Source organism: Macaca fascicularis, chromosome 8, assembly GCF_037993035.2.
Source record: "Macaca fascicularis isolate 582-1 chromosome 8, T2T-MFA8v1.1".
Taxonomy (NCBI): domain Eukaryota; kingdom Metazoa; phylum Chordata; class Mammalia; order Primates; family Cercopithecidae; genus Macaca; species Macaca fascicularis.
In genome coordinates this window covers 16012454-16026026 of record NC_088382.1, presented here as the reverse complement: position 1 = coordinate 16026026, position 13573 = coordinate 16012454, and the positions used below count along the sequence as shown (strand labels likewise).

General features: G+C 44.9%; 1 long non-coding RNA gene across 1 annotated transcript; it reads left to right on the top strand.

The window, feature by feature from the left end:
* The first annotated feature begins 686 nt into the window (after positions 1-686).
* LOC135964676 (uncharacterized) lies at positions 687-13369 on the top strand. Its single transcript, XR_010577201.2, has 4 exons — positions 687-855; positions 8367-8811; positions 9239-9390; positions 10944-13369. It is a non-coding gene; the product is annotated as an uncharacterized lncRNA (long non-coding RNA).
* The last annotated feature ends 204 nt before the right edge of the window (positions 13370-13573 follow it).

Here is a 13573-nt window from a genome sequence, read left to right as displayed (position 1 = left end):
AAAACTGAAGGCTGTGGGATCTTAAAATGAAAACAATTGAATTAATGGATGTAGTAGGATTGTTATCAAAAGCTGGAAAGGGTAGTGGGGAAAAGTGTATATGGTTAACGAGTACAAAACAAAATAGTTAGAAGGAATGAATAAGACCTACTATTTGATAGTACAACCGGGTGACTATAATCAATAATAACATAACTGTGCATTTTAAAATAACCTAAAGAGTGTAAATAGATTCTCTGTAACACAAAGGATAAATGCTTGAGGGGACGGACACCACATTTGCTACGATGTGATTATTTTACATTGCATGTCTGCCTCAAAGCATCTCCTGTTCCGTAACTATATACACCTACTATGTACTCACAAAAATTAAACATTAAAAACTTTTTTTTTTTTAAATCTCAAGACTGTCCAAGGCCATTCACTTCAACAATCCCAAGTCTGCAGCACAGTGACAGTTCCTGGCTCTCTCCAGCACTCAGCACAGGAGGTGATTAATCAAGGAAATGGGGGATTTGACATCCCTCCCAGAGAAAACAGTTTTCCTTACTTCCGGGGCCAGCAGATAGGATGTATTTTTTTCAATAACAAAGATAAGCAGAGCTCTATTTTGTTGCAGTGTTTCAAAACGTAAACATATAAATAGATCATTAATATCATTCCAAGAAAGCAGGAAATTCGAAGTCACACAGTCTGTAATGATTATTAAAGCAAGAAGAAAATGCTGAAATATCTCAAAGAGCCAGAGACTATTTCACCCCAGGATGCAGAATACTGAAAATAGAATATGTTTCTGAACGACCTGTTGGAAAGGAAAGAAGATACTAAAATTCTGGAAGAAAGCAGATCTGGCCGGTAAGACAGGATGAGGGTAAAGCTCTTGGTTTGGTGGGGGTTTTGGGTTGCTTTTGGTTTTGTTTTAGCTAACCTAATCCCACAAACATTCTTGGATCAGATTAATATTTGCCACCACGGGCATATCCCATAACCCAGTGGCCTTCTACTCTGAGAGACCCAAGAGTTCCATCCCTTTTGCATGAATGACTTCAGTGGCTCATTCAGTCTAAGGTCAAGCTGCCTTTCAGAGGACCGGTGGGCATTTAAATTTCAGAACTGCAGTTTTTGGTGATTTTTGAACAGAGCCATTTCATGACATAGGAGACCTAACAGAATAAGAAAACCATTTCAAAGGCTAACTCCTTTTGTTTGCTTTCATTCACTTCCTAGTTTCCTCTGATTCTAAACCTGTTTAATCCCAAGAAAAGAACAAATAGAGATAAAATCAGGAAATATAAAAAACAGCATCCTCCAAATAAAACAAAACTCTCATTTAAGCAACAACAAAAAAAGGAAGAACCAGTGCAGTCCTGGAAGGAAGCAAACAAAAGAAGGACCAGGATAAGGTTTCTTTTTCTTTTTCTTTTTTTTTTTTTTTGACAGGTTTTGCCATGTTGGCCAGGCTGATCTTGAACTCTTGAGCTCAAAGAGATCCACCCACCTCAGCCTCTCAAAGTGTTGGGATTTATAGGCGTGAGCCACAGTGCATGGCCCAGGGCAAGGTTTCTCATGATCAAAATAGATGCGCAAAAATTCCTAAGTCTACATCACACCTCTGTGCTTGAAGATACCAAAAGAGCCAGCCGGACTCCCTTTCTTAGGCTGCCTGAGAGAATACGATTTATTTCAATTTTCACACGGACTCTAGGCCTTCTTTTCTCATCTTCCTAGTATTCAGGCTCTCATTACCTGGCCAATGTTCCTTCACACAAATGCCTTCTTTCTCTCCATGACTTTTTCTCTCTTGCTTCCTTCAAGCCAACTTTAGGACTCCAGGGCCCTCCTGGGGCCTCAAATCGTCGCTGCTCCCTGTGTCTTCCCTCTGTCCCTTCCTTGTTTTTCCTCTCTCTTCATCTTTCACACCTCCATATACCTTCCCTTCCTATCCCTGGATCCCTCAAGAAAAAAAAAAAAAAGATTTTTCGTTTCAGCGGAACACAGTGGCTCACGCTTGTAATCCCATCACTCTGGGAGGCTGAGGCCAAGGCTGGCAAATCACCTGAGGGCAGGAGCTCGAGACCAGCCTGGCCAACATGGTGAAACCCCGTCTCTACTAAAGGTATAAAAATTAGCCAGGCGTGGTGGCACGCACCTGTAATCCCAGCTGCCGAGGAGGTCAAGTCACGAAAATCACTTGAACCCGGGAGGTAGAGGTTGCAGTGAGCCAAGATCATGCCACTGCACTCCAGCCTGGGAGCCAGAACAAAGACTCTGTCTCAAAAAAAGAAAAAAATATTTTTAGTTTCTTGTAATTTCTTAGGCTCCCATTAATTTGCAAGTAAGAAAAATCACCTTATGTTTCTATTAATTTAAAAGTATTCATAATCCCAGCACCATGGGAGGCCAAGGTGGTTGGATCAGTTGAGCTCAGGAGTTCAAGACCAGCCTGGATAAAGATGGTGAAACCCCATCTCTACTAAAAATATAAAAATTAGCCAGGCTTAGTGGTGAGTACCTGTAGTCCCAGCTACTCAGGAGGCTGAGGCACGAGAATCACTTGAACCTGGGAGGCGGAGGTTGCAGGGAGCCGAGATTGCACCACTGCACTCCAGCCTGGGTGACAGAATGAGACTCATCTCAAAGTAAATAAATATACAAATAAATAAAAGTAGTCAGACTATCTCTGCTAGATAGGCTAAGGAATTATTTATCTTTTGTCCCATTTGCAAAGGGAGAACTGGCACGGTGCAATGTTTCATGTCTGTAATCCTAGTGCTTTTGGAGGCTGAGACAGGAGGATTGCTTGAGAAGAGGAGCTGGAGACCACCCTGGGCAACATAGTGAGATCCCTTCTCTACAAACTATTTTTTAAAAGTTAGACAGGAGTGGTGACATGCAGCTGTAATCCCAGCGACTCAGGAGGCTAAGGCAGGAGGATCACTTGAGCCTAGGAGTTTAAGGCTGTACTGAGCTATGACTGCGCCACTGCACTTCAGCCTGGGTGACAGAGCAAGATCCCATCTTTTAAGAAATGAAAATAAAATAAAACAAAAGTATTCAGACTATCTCTGCTAGATAGGCTGAGAAATTCTTTATCCTTTGCCTCCTTTAGGAAGAGAGAGCTATATGAAGTCATTACAAAGGGAATACTGCAGGAGGCAGTTGAGTGATAGAGAGCCAATGGGCCTCAATAAATTAGATGGATGAAGACACAGCTACAGGGTGGTGGTTAGAGAAAGTAGATTTGAGCAACATTTTCTTTATTATTATTATTATTATTATACTTTAAGTTCTAGGGTACATGTGCACAATGTGCAGGTTTGTTACATATGTATACATGTGCCGTGTTGGTGTGCTGCATCCATTAACTCGTCATTTACATTAGGTATATCTGCTAATGCTATCCCTCCCCACTGCCCCTTCCCCACAATAGGCCCCGGTGTGTGATGTTCCCCTTCCTGTGTCCAAGTGATCTCATTTGAGCAACACTTTCTTAAGTTCAGGAGCTCATATGCAGAATTTTGGAGACAAAGGATATTTGCCAATGGAGAGGGAAATAGCAAAGGTGCCATGAGGAAAGAAATACACAGAGCATCAAAGTCAGGGAACGTGCCTTCCTTTGGAACAGCAGGGAAAGACAGGGTAAGAAAGCTCTTCCTATGCAAGAGACTTGGGAGCCATGGAATCAAAGAATGTTGACTTGGATGGCACTTTCAAGATGGACAAATCTAAGCATCTAATTTTCTAGAAGTAGAAGCAGGCTCAGAGAGGCTGAGATTTTATTTATTTTTGTTATTGTGTTTTACTGTTTTTAGAGATGGGATCTGGCTATGCTGTCCAGGCTAGAATGCAGTGGTTGTTCACAGGCACAGTCAGAACACACTGCAGCCTAGAGCTCTTAGCCTCAAGCAATCCTCCCACCACAGCCTTCAGAGTAGCCGAGACTACAGGCAGGAGCCACCACACTGCCTTGCCCAAATAATTTTTTTTGGGTTTTTTGTTTTTGTTTTTGTTTTTTGTGTTTTTGAGATGAAGTCTTGCTCTCTTGCCCAGGCTGGAATGCAGTGGCACAATCCCAGCTCACTGCAACCTCCCCCCGCCGGGTTCAAGCAACTCTCCTGCCTCAGCCTCCTGGGTAGCTGGGATTACAGGCAGGCGCCACCTCACCCGGCTAATTTTTGTATTTTTAGTAGAGATGGGGTTTCGCCCTGTTAGCCAGGCTGGTCTCGAACTCCTGACCTCAGGTGATCCGCCCACCTCAGCCTTCCAAAGTGCTGGGATTACAGGTGTGAAACACCACGCCCAGACCTCTTGCCTGAAGGTTTTTAAATGACAGCAATAAATATGCTAGAAGTCAGGTTTGGATGACAGCAGTTATTCTGGAGGAACTTTAGGTTGGTTCCCCACTGCCCAGCAACATAGTAGATGAGCACTTCTGTTGTAGTCATTTCTTTCAGGGTTTACCTCCACCAAGGTGCCCTGGTCTGACTTTCATTCGAAACTCAGATTCTCCTAGGGCAGGGCCCTAGTTCCTACCAGCCATCCATGTGTCCTCTTTGTCTACTTTTACTCCCCTAAAGCTATGACTATCTATTGGGAGGCATGGATAATGTTCATTTCAGCAGGTAGGTCTGCACAATTCTAATTTTTCCATGCATTATCTTATTTAACCCTCACCACAAAAGAAACAATGAGATTGGAGGTCATATTATTCTGTGTTACAGATGGAGAAAGCAAAGTACAGCTAGGCTAAGTTTTCCAGGGTTCTCTGTGAAATTAATCACATAAAGACTTAGGAACAGCCCCTGGCACACGCTAAGCCCCAGTATCTGTTAGATATTATCTTTATTGTTTTACTAGAGGCCATGTCATGTAGCAGGTAGGACTCTGGAGCCAGATTCTCTGGGGTCAAACCACCATTTATACTAGCTGTGTGCTCTCAAGGAAATAGAGGTAATAAGAGTAGAGAAATTAGTACTCAGCCAGGCGCAGTGGCTCATCCCTCTAATCCCAGCACTTTGGGAGGCCAAGGTGGGCGGATCATGAGGTCAAGAGATCGAGACCATCTTGGCCAACATGGCGAAACCCTGTCTGTACTTAAAATACAAACAATTAGCTGGGTGTGGTGGCGGGCACCTGTAGTCCCAGCTACTCCGGAGGCTGAGAATGATTTGAACCCGGGAGGCAGAGATTGCAGTGAGCCAAGATTGCACCACTGCACTCCAGCCTGGCGACAGAGTGAGACTCCATCTAAAAAAAAAAAAAAAAAAAAGAAATTAGTACTCATGGTAACTAACACATGATGATCACTATGTATTATTATTTCTAAATGTGTTTCTTATTCTTTCTTAGTTTAAGCACATGCCTAAAACAAACTATACACACCCATAAGATTCATATGAATCAAGATTATTACTTGCGTGGCTCTCCCTGTGGGTCAAGCTTGCGTGGCTCTCCCTGTGGGTGAGGTGGGAAAGGCCGGACAGCTTCCTCTCCTTATGGAGTGTCGGGAATTTAGCAGCACTGGATTTCTAGATTTTTTACTGAGTTAGTCATTCAACAACGAGTATCCGCTATGAACCAACAGAGGAAAGCCACAGAAATGTAAGTCAACCCTCCCGACTTGAAGGCGCTGATAGCCTTTCCAAGGAGACAGAGAGAGAAATAATTTCAATGCCATGTGTTTTAGTGGAGACTCTACCCAGTGGCCCAGAAAAAGAGAGGATAGCTAAACCAGATGTTGAAGGATGATGGAGGAAGGGGCAGGAGGCATTCCAAGCAGGGGCAAGCTGGGGGCATAGGTAGCCTGAAGGAGTCTAGGCTGGCAACAAAGCAGGGAGGGTCCTGCGTGGCTGGAGGAGGCAGTTCTGGAGGCTCAGCAGGAGAAGCGCCTGCAGAAGTAGGCAGGGGAGATGGGAAGATTGAGAAGAGCCTTGCATACCATTCTAAGGAATTTGATTGTCATGGGCCAGGCAAACAGGAAGCTTTGAGAAGCTTTGAAGGAGGGAAGCATAGAGTTAGAGCTGTACTATGAACCCAGGACGATTAAAAATTTTAAAATTAAACTGCAAAGAGGGCGGGTACAGTGGCTCACTCCTGTAGTCCCAGCATTTTGGGAGGCCGAGGCAGGAGGATTACCTGAGGTCAGGAGTTCAAGACCAGCCTGGCCAACATAGTGAAACCCTATCTCCACTAAAATACAAAAATTAGCTGGGTGTAGTGGTGCATGGCTGGAATCCCGGCTACTCAAGAGGCTGAGGCAGGAAAATCGCTTGAACCTGGAAGGTGGAGGTTGCAATCAGCCAAGGTGGCGCCACTACACTCCAGCCTGGGCAACAGGGCAAGACTCCATCTCAAAAAACAGACAGACAAACAAATGAACAAACAACAAAAAAACTTCAATGAAAAAAAGTCAAACAAAAAAATTCAAGTTAAAATGAGGTCACACTGGATGGGGTAGGCTCTAAACCCAATCACTGGTCTCCATCTAAGAAGTGACACAGACGCATGGAGTCATAGGCATATGGAGAAGTCCATGTGATGAGGCAGCAGAGATTGGAAGGATGCGTCTGCAAACCAAGGAGCGCTCACAATTGCCAGCAACAACCAGCAGCTACAAGAGCAAGGAAGGATTCTCTCAGAGCCTTTGGAGGGAGAATGCTCAGGTGGCATCTCTTTTTTTGAGACGGGGCCTTGCTCTGGCTCTGTCGTCCAGGCTCAGGGCAGTGGTGCAATCTTGGCTCGCTGCAGCCTCCGCCTCCGGGGTTCAAACCATTCTCTTGCCCCAGCTTCCCAAATAGCTGGGATTACAGGTGACCGTCACCACGCCTGGCTAATTTTTGTATTTTTAGTACAGATGGGGTTTTGCCATGTTGGCCAAGTTGGTCTCCAACTCCTCACCTCAAGCGATCCGCCTGCCTTGGCCTCCCAAAGTGCCAGGATTACAGGTGTGAACCCCTAAGGCTGGGTGCAATGGCTCACTCCTGTAATCCCAGCATTTTGGGAGGCCACAGCCCAGCCCCAAGTGACATCTTAATTTTGGACTCTAGCCTCTAGACTGTGAGAATAAATTTTTATTGTTTTAAGTCCAACCACAAAGAATTGGATCTGAGTTTTTAAAAGAAAATTCTGGCCAAGTCACACTTGTGATCCCAGAGCTTTGGATGGCTGAGGCGTGCGGATTCTTTGAGGCCAGGAGTTCAAGATCCGGATAGGTAATCTAGTGAGACCCTATCTCTACAAAGAAAATTAGCAAGGAATGATGGCATACACCTACAAGTCCCAGCTGCTCCAGCTACTCAGGAGACTGAGGTAGGAAGTAGTTTGATCATGCCACTGTGCTCCAGCCTGAGCAGCGGAGTAAAATCCTGCCTCTAAAAAAATAAAGAAAATGGCCGGGCGCGGTGGCTCAAGCCTGTAATGCCAGCACTTTGGGAGGCCGAGACGGGCGGATCACGAGGTCAGGAGATCGAGACCATCCTGGCTAACATGGAGAAACTCCGTCTCTACTAAAAAATACAAAAAACTAGCCGGGTGAGGTGGCGGGCGCCTGTAGTCCCAGCTACTCGGGAGGCTGAGGCAGGAGAATGGCGTGAACCCGGGAGGCGGAGCTTGCAGTGAGCTGAGATCCGGCCACTGCACTCCAGCCTGGGCAACAGAGCAAGACTCCGTCTCAAAAAAAGAAAGAAAGAAAGAAAAAATAAATAAAGAAAATAAAAATAAAAGAAAAGCCTGCAAGGGGTGTGGAGGCTAGATTCACTGGAAAGGATTTAGGCAAGGAGAGCCTTACCTAATACCCACAAAAGATGGTAAGTGCCCAAACCGAGAGAGTGCTGTGGGGAAGAAACAGCAGGAGGTGAGGAACAGAGAGAATGAGGAGGGAGAATCCCTGGCATGCAGCAGCAGCCCTTTTACAATGAGAGATGGGAGATAAGCATTGCACTCCAGATCATAGCTGAAGCCCCCATGTGAAGCGGAATGCTGCTGTCTGAGATAAGCAGTGCCGGAGGAGAAACAGGTTTGAGATGAAGGAAAAGGGTGGTGAGTTAAAGTGGGAGTCTACTGAGGCTTCTGCAGGAGGTCTAAGTGGAGTTCTGACCCAGGCCATGGAAACAGGGCACACGAGTTCCTGGGAGCAGATGCCTGGCCAAGGCGAGGGTTTGGAAGAGTAAAGGGTAGCTGAAGCCCTGGACGATGCGGAGATGTCCTGGTCTAGGGGGAGAACAGAGAGGTCGCTACCAGGCTGCCTGGGACCAGAGTGCTAGCTATCTGCCTGGAAGTCACCTCATAAAAGATTCCAGGGTCACAAGACAGGGACATGAGTTTCTTGATAATTATCAGGAACCTAAGTTTGCTTGTTTTTTTCTTAGCTTGATGTTTTAGGTTCCCGAATTCCCTAGCTTATTGGAGACAATGAATGCCGTTTGGATCTCTTCCATGAAGAAGCTGGAGGCGTCCTGGAGAAGTGGAACGGCTCACGCTTGTAATCCCAGCACTTTGGGAGGCCACGGCCGGAGGATTGCTTGAGCCCAGGAGTTTATGACCAGGCGGGACAACAGAGCAAGGCCTTATCTCTATAGAAAATTTAAAAATTAACAGGGTATCGTGGTGCATGCCTGTAGCCCCAGCTACTTGGAAGGCTGAGGTGGGAGGATCACTTGAGTCCAGGAGTTTGAGCCTGCGGTGAGCTGTGATCACGCCATTGAACTCCAGCCTAGACAACAAAGGGAAACCCTGTCTTCAAAAAAGAAAAGAAAAAGAAAAACAAGAGAACAGAGAATGACTGGTGTCAACCAAATAACTTAATTCAATGGTGTAAGTGTTCTCGCTCCTAAATAGAAAGTCACAAATTATCCTAGGCTGTCTAATATTCAGGCACAGTCCCTGATAAGTGAAGTTAGAGTTGACCAGCGTGAAAGAGCTGGTTGCTTTCTTCAGTATCTTTAAAATACCAAAAACAAAAACAAGAAAGACAAGAGCAGGCTTGTGCAAATCTTGTCCTAGCACAAAAGGGCTGCGTGCAGTAATGAGAACATTTTGTCAATTTCATAAGGCACCGCATTCTACCTTGGGTATCCTATAATAGTCAAAAGCTTTGATTGGCAGTTATATGTGTTCTTTATAAACTCTGAGAAAGCAAATTAGATTGGTTTAGTCAATGCACTTTAATTGACAGATATCAATTTTCAAAACCTGAAGTTTCTAGAGATTAAAATACAAAACAAAATTAAATGTTATCCAGAGCGGGGACAAGTTTGGGACCCCACAACAAGAGCTCAGCCCTGACTCACTGTCCTTGTGAGTGAGTGCGGCATCACCAGAAGCCCTACCAGCATCCTCTGTGGTGAGAAGGAGTCCTGCCGGCTGAAACTTCCAAACACTTCTGTCAAAGAGGTGAGTGGAAAAATTTAAACCTCCCCAGCTAATTCCAAGGGACTCTTCAAGTGATGGTTCCTCTAAGAAACCCCCCAGGGTAGGGACTAAGTGTCCTTCCTCTGGGCTTGCTCTGTTTGGCTGCATTATTTTTTATTGTCTGGGTCTGCCTTTTGTTTTGTGTTACTTTGTTTTGGTTTGGGTCTGGGTCTGCTCCTAGACAATAGCCTCTTTGAAGGCAAACATTGCCTTCTTCCTCTCTCTGTCCCCAACACCCAGCATAGTACTTGGCATATTTCCAGGGCTCCAAAATCATATGGACCAGAAGACAATCTGCTTTACAATCAGACGTGCCTCTGAAGACAGAGGATGAAGAGAAAGCAGTGGGGAAGGAGGGCCACCCCATGGTCTGAGGCAACTTGAATAAGGAAACCTCTTTCCTGCCTTGAAGGGCCATCCTGCAGCACCCAGCAAACACAGACACCTACTACCTCCAAGGCTCTAGGGTGACACATGGCCTTTGGTGACTTGAAACCTCCATCTAGTTAGAAAACAAAATCCAGCAACCCATAGAATAAATATTTTTTTATTTCAATAGGTTTTGGGGGAGCAGGTGATGTTCAGTTATGTTCTGTGGTGGTGATTTCTGAGATTCTGTTGCACCCATCACCCAACCAGCATACAGTGTACCCAATCTGTAGTCTTTTGTCCCTCACCCTCTTCCCACCCTTTCACCTGATCCCCAAAGTACCTTGTATCATTCTTAAGACTTTGCATCCTCACAGCTTAGCTCCCACTTATGAGTGGAAACAAATGATGTTTGGTTTTCCATTCCTGAGTTACTTCACCTAGAATAATAGTCTCCAGTTCTATCCAGGTTGCTGCAAATGCTATTATTTCATGTTTTTATTTTTTTAATGGCTGGGTAGTATTCCATGATATATATACATCACTTTTTCTTTCTTTCTTTTTTTTTTTTTTGAGACAGAGTCTCGCTCTGTCACCCAGACTGGAGTGCAGTGGCACAATCTCGGCTCACTGCAAACTCCACGTCCCCAGTTCACGCCATTCTCCTGCCTCAGCCTCCCAAGTAGCTGGGATTACAGGCGCCCACCACCATGCCAGGCTAATTTTTGTATTTTTAGTAGAGACGGGGTTTCACCGTGTTAGTCAGGATGGTCTTGATCTCCTGACCTCGTGATCCACCTGCCTTGACCTCCCAAAGTGCTGGGATTATAGACGTGAGCCACTGCGCCCAGCCACATTTTCTTTATCCATTCATTCGTTGACGGCCATTTGAGTTGGTTCCATTATTTTTGCAATTGCAAATTGTGCTACTATAAACATGCGTGTGCCACTATCTTTTTCACATAATGATTTCTTTTCCTCTATGTAGATAGCCAGTAGTGGGATTGCTGGATGAAATGGTAGTTCTACTTTTAGTTCTTTAAGGAACCTCCACACTGTTTTCCATAGTGGTTGCACAAGTTTACATTCCTACTAGCCGTGTAAAAGCGTTCCCTTTTCACCGCATCCATGTCAACATCTATTATTTTTTGATTTTTTTATTACAGCCATACCACGAGAGTGAATCTTGAGAGGCCAACAAGTTCTTCCTTAATGAGAGATGCAGGAAGTGGAGAAGGAACTGGACTCTGAGTATCTTTCTTCTCCTTTTCTACTTAGACCCTGCGAGACAATTGATCTAAATACGCATTTTTCTCAGAGCTAAGTCTAGTGGGTCCTGGAGGAAATTTAAATTAGGACAGGTGTGGACAAAAATGTTTGCTGTCTCTTCTCCTTACTTTTACTTTTTTCTTTTTCCTCTTGGCAAAGGGCAAGAGGAAGATTCAACTCCAAATGCTCACGAAGTATATTTCTCCTTCATTGTAATTAAGGTTTCAGTCACCCATGCACTAGAACTGTATGTAATTGCATTCCTGGTCTCCTCTTCAAATTACTCCAGCAGTCTTCCTGGGGGACTCTGCTTTAGGTATGTCTTAGTAGGTGCAAGAACTGACTTCTCAAATCATTTATCTACTTACTTGACCAAGCTCTCCTCCTTTAAAAAATAACAAGTAACAGAGTCTTAAGATATTTATTTCACCCAGCGCTAACAGCTCACAAATAGAAATCCAGACTTTGAGGGGGTGATTTCAAAAGGTAACCTTTAATCTGTTTTAACTGTCAGCCATCAGTCTGTAAGAACAGGAAATGTGCTCTATGTAATTGAATCACCACCCTGTTTTCCATCCTCCATTTCTCTTCCCCGATAAAGGGCGTCTCCTCACACTCCCTTATCTTCACCTAATGCCTCACCTCTGAGAGAAGGAGCCAGGAGCAGTGGAGAGAATTAATTTGATTGCAACAATCTGGGGGAGAAAAGCATGCAAATGAGGTTGAAGGCAGGAGGTTTTACTTTTAGAATCCAGTTGCTATTCACACCTCCTTGTGCTTTTGTAAGTGCTTCCAAATGTCAACCTTCAGGGTCAAGGGAGGTGGCTGCATCTGGGTTCAAAAATGTGGTTTCACACTTGGATTCTCCAGTCTACTCCACAGGAGAATCTGGGGTTCCACCAAGCCAGGATGAGACCTCCAGACTTGACATACCCCTTCAAATGAATCCTGGGCGTGGATGTGCTCACAGTCTACTGTCTGGTCATTTTTAGCCTTATCTTTTAGCATGTGGTTGATCACAGGCATACCATGCTGCTGAGAAATCAGCAGAGGCTCCCTGCGGAGTGTCAGGATGGGAGGGAGAGAGGGGAGGATTGCGTTTCTTAGTAGATATACCCAATTCAGTAATTTGTTTTATGACACTTCTCAGGTGAAATCCACATCGTGAGACCAAAGACTAAGTAGGAACCTTAGCTCTCTGGGGTCACCCCAGGCTCTGACCCCCTGCACTGATTGTCACGGCCACACGGCAGAGCTTGAGAGTTTCCATTTCTGTGGAGGCTGAGCTCACAGTTCTGCAGCCTGTGCTTTTTGTAAGGTGGACGGGGAACAGCGTGATACTGCTGTTACCCAGTTAATATTCCACATGTGGCTATACTTTTGATATCACTAAGCATGGGGAGTTGAGAGTACCAGGATATGATTAATAGAAACATGAAGTGGAATCAGAATTCTTGGATTCTAGTGCTTTAAACTATCTGAACCTCTGTCTCCATGTCAGGAAAAAGGAAGGAGAAATGTCACCTAGACCAAGAGTCAGGTCAGCATAAAAGGGCTTCAGGCACACCAGTCTCCACAAGGGGCTTAGGAGACACATGCCTTTTTGTCCATACAAATGCGGGCATTGATGGAATTTTTTCATGGGGTGGTGGACGCGAGTTTTGAAAAACTTCCAGGATGAAATCACCTCTAGCCCTCTCTGGAGAATAAAGCTCTGACTTGTTCATGGGGTAGGGTGGACCCCAAACTGTTTCCTGAGAAATTCCTGGCTTTGCCTTCAGGTCCTCCCCGCCTTCCAACGCAACATAATAAGGTTTCAAGTCTACAGATCATTCTTCAAATAAGGACACAAAACAACGTCTCTCTAAGCCCTTGAACTGATGCCCACCAACTCTTATCCAAAAGCTGCGTGAGAGAAAGTTCCCTCGGAAGGACTATTTAAAAATTATTTAGTTCATTCTCTCTTCTTAATACTTTAGGATTTTTCTTTGGATACAGCTGGACATCAGTAAACCAAACACCTAGGTACTTAATACTTAGGTTCCGAACAAAACGACAGAGTTACATTTTCATCAGGGAAGCTCCAAGAGCCAGGGTAGAAAGCATGAAGCATTTGGTTTGGACCTGCTTAAGTTGTGGAGCTGGGGCACCTGCACCTCCTGTGTCTATTCTAAGAAACCTCACATCCAAGGCCAGATGCCGTGGCTCATGCTTTGGCCTTTGGGAGGTCAAAGTGGGTGGATCGCTGGAGCCCAGGAATTTGAGACCAGCCTGAGCAACATAATGAGACCATGTCTCAGCATAAAATACAAAAAAAAAAAAATTAGCCGGGCTTGGTGGTGCACACCTGTGGTCCCAGCTACTCGGGAGGCTGAGGTAGGAGAATGACTTGACTCCAGGAGGTGGAGGTTGCAGTGAGCCAAGAATGCACTACTGTACTCCAACTTGGGTGACAGAGTGAGACCCCGTCTCAAAAAAAAAAAAAAAAAAGAAAAGAAAAGAAAAGAAAAAACTTCTCATCCAAAAA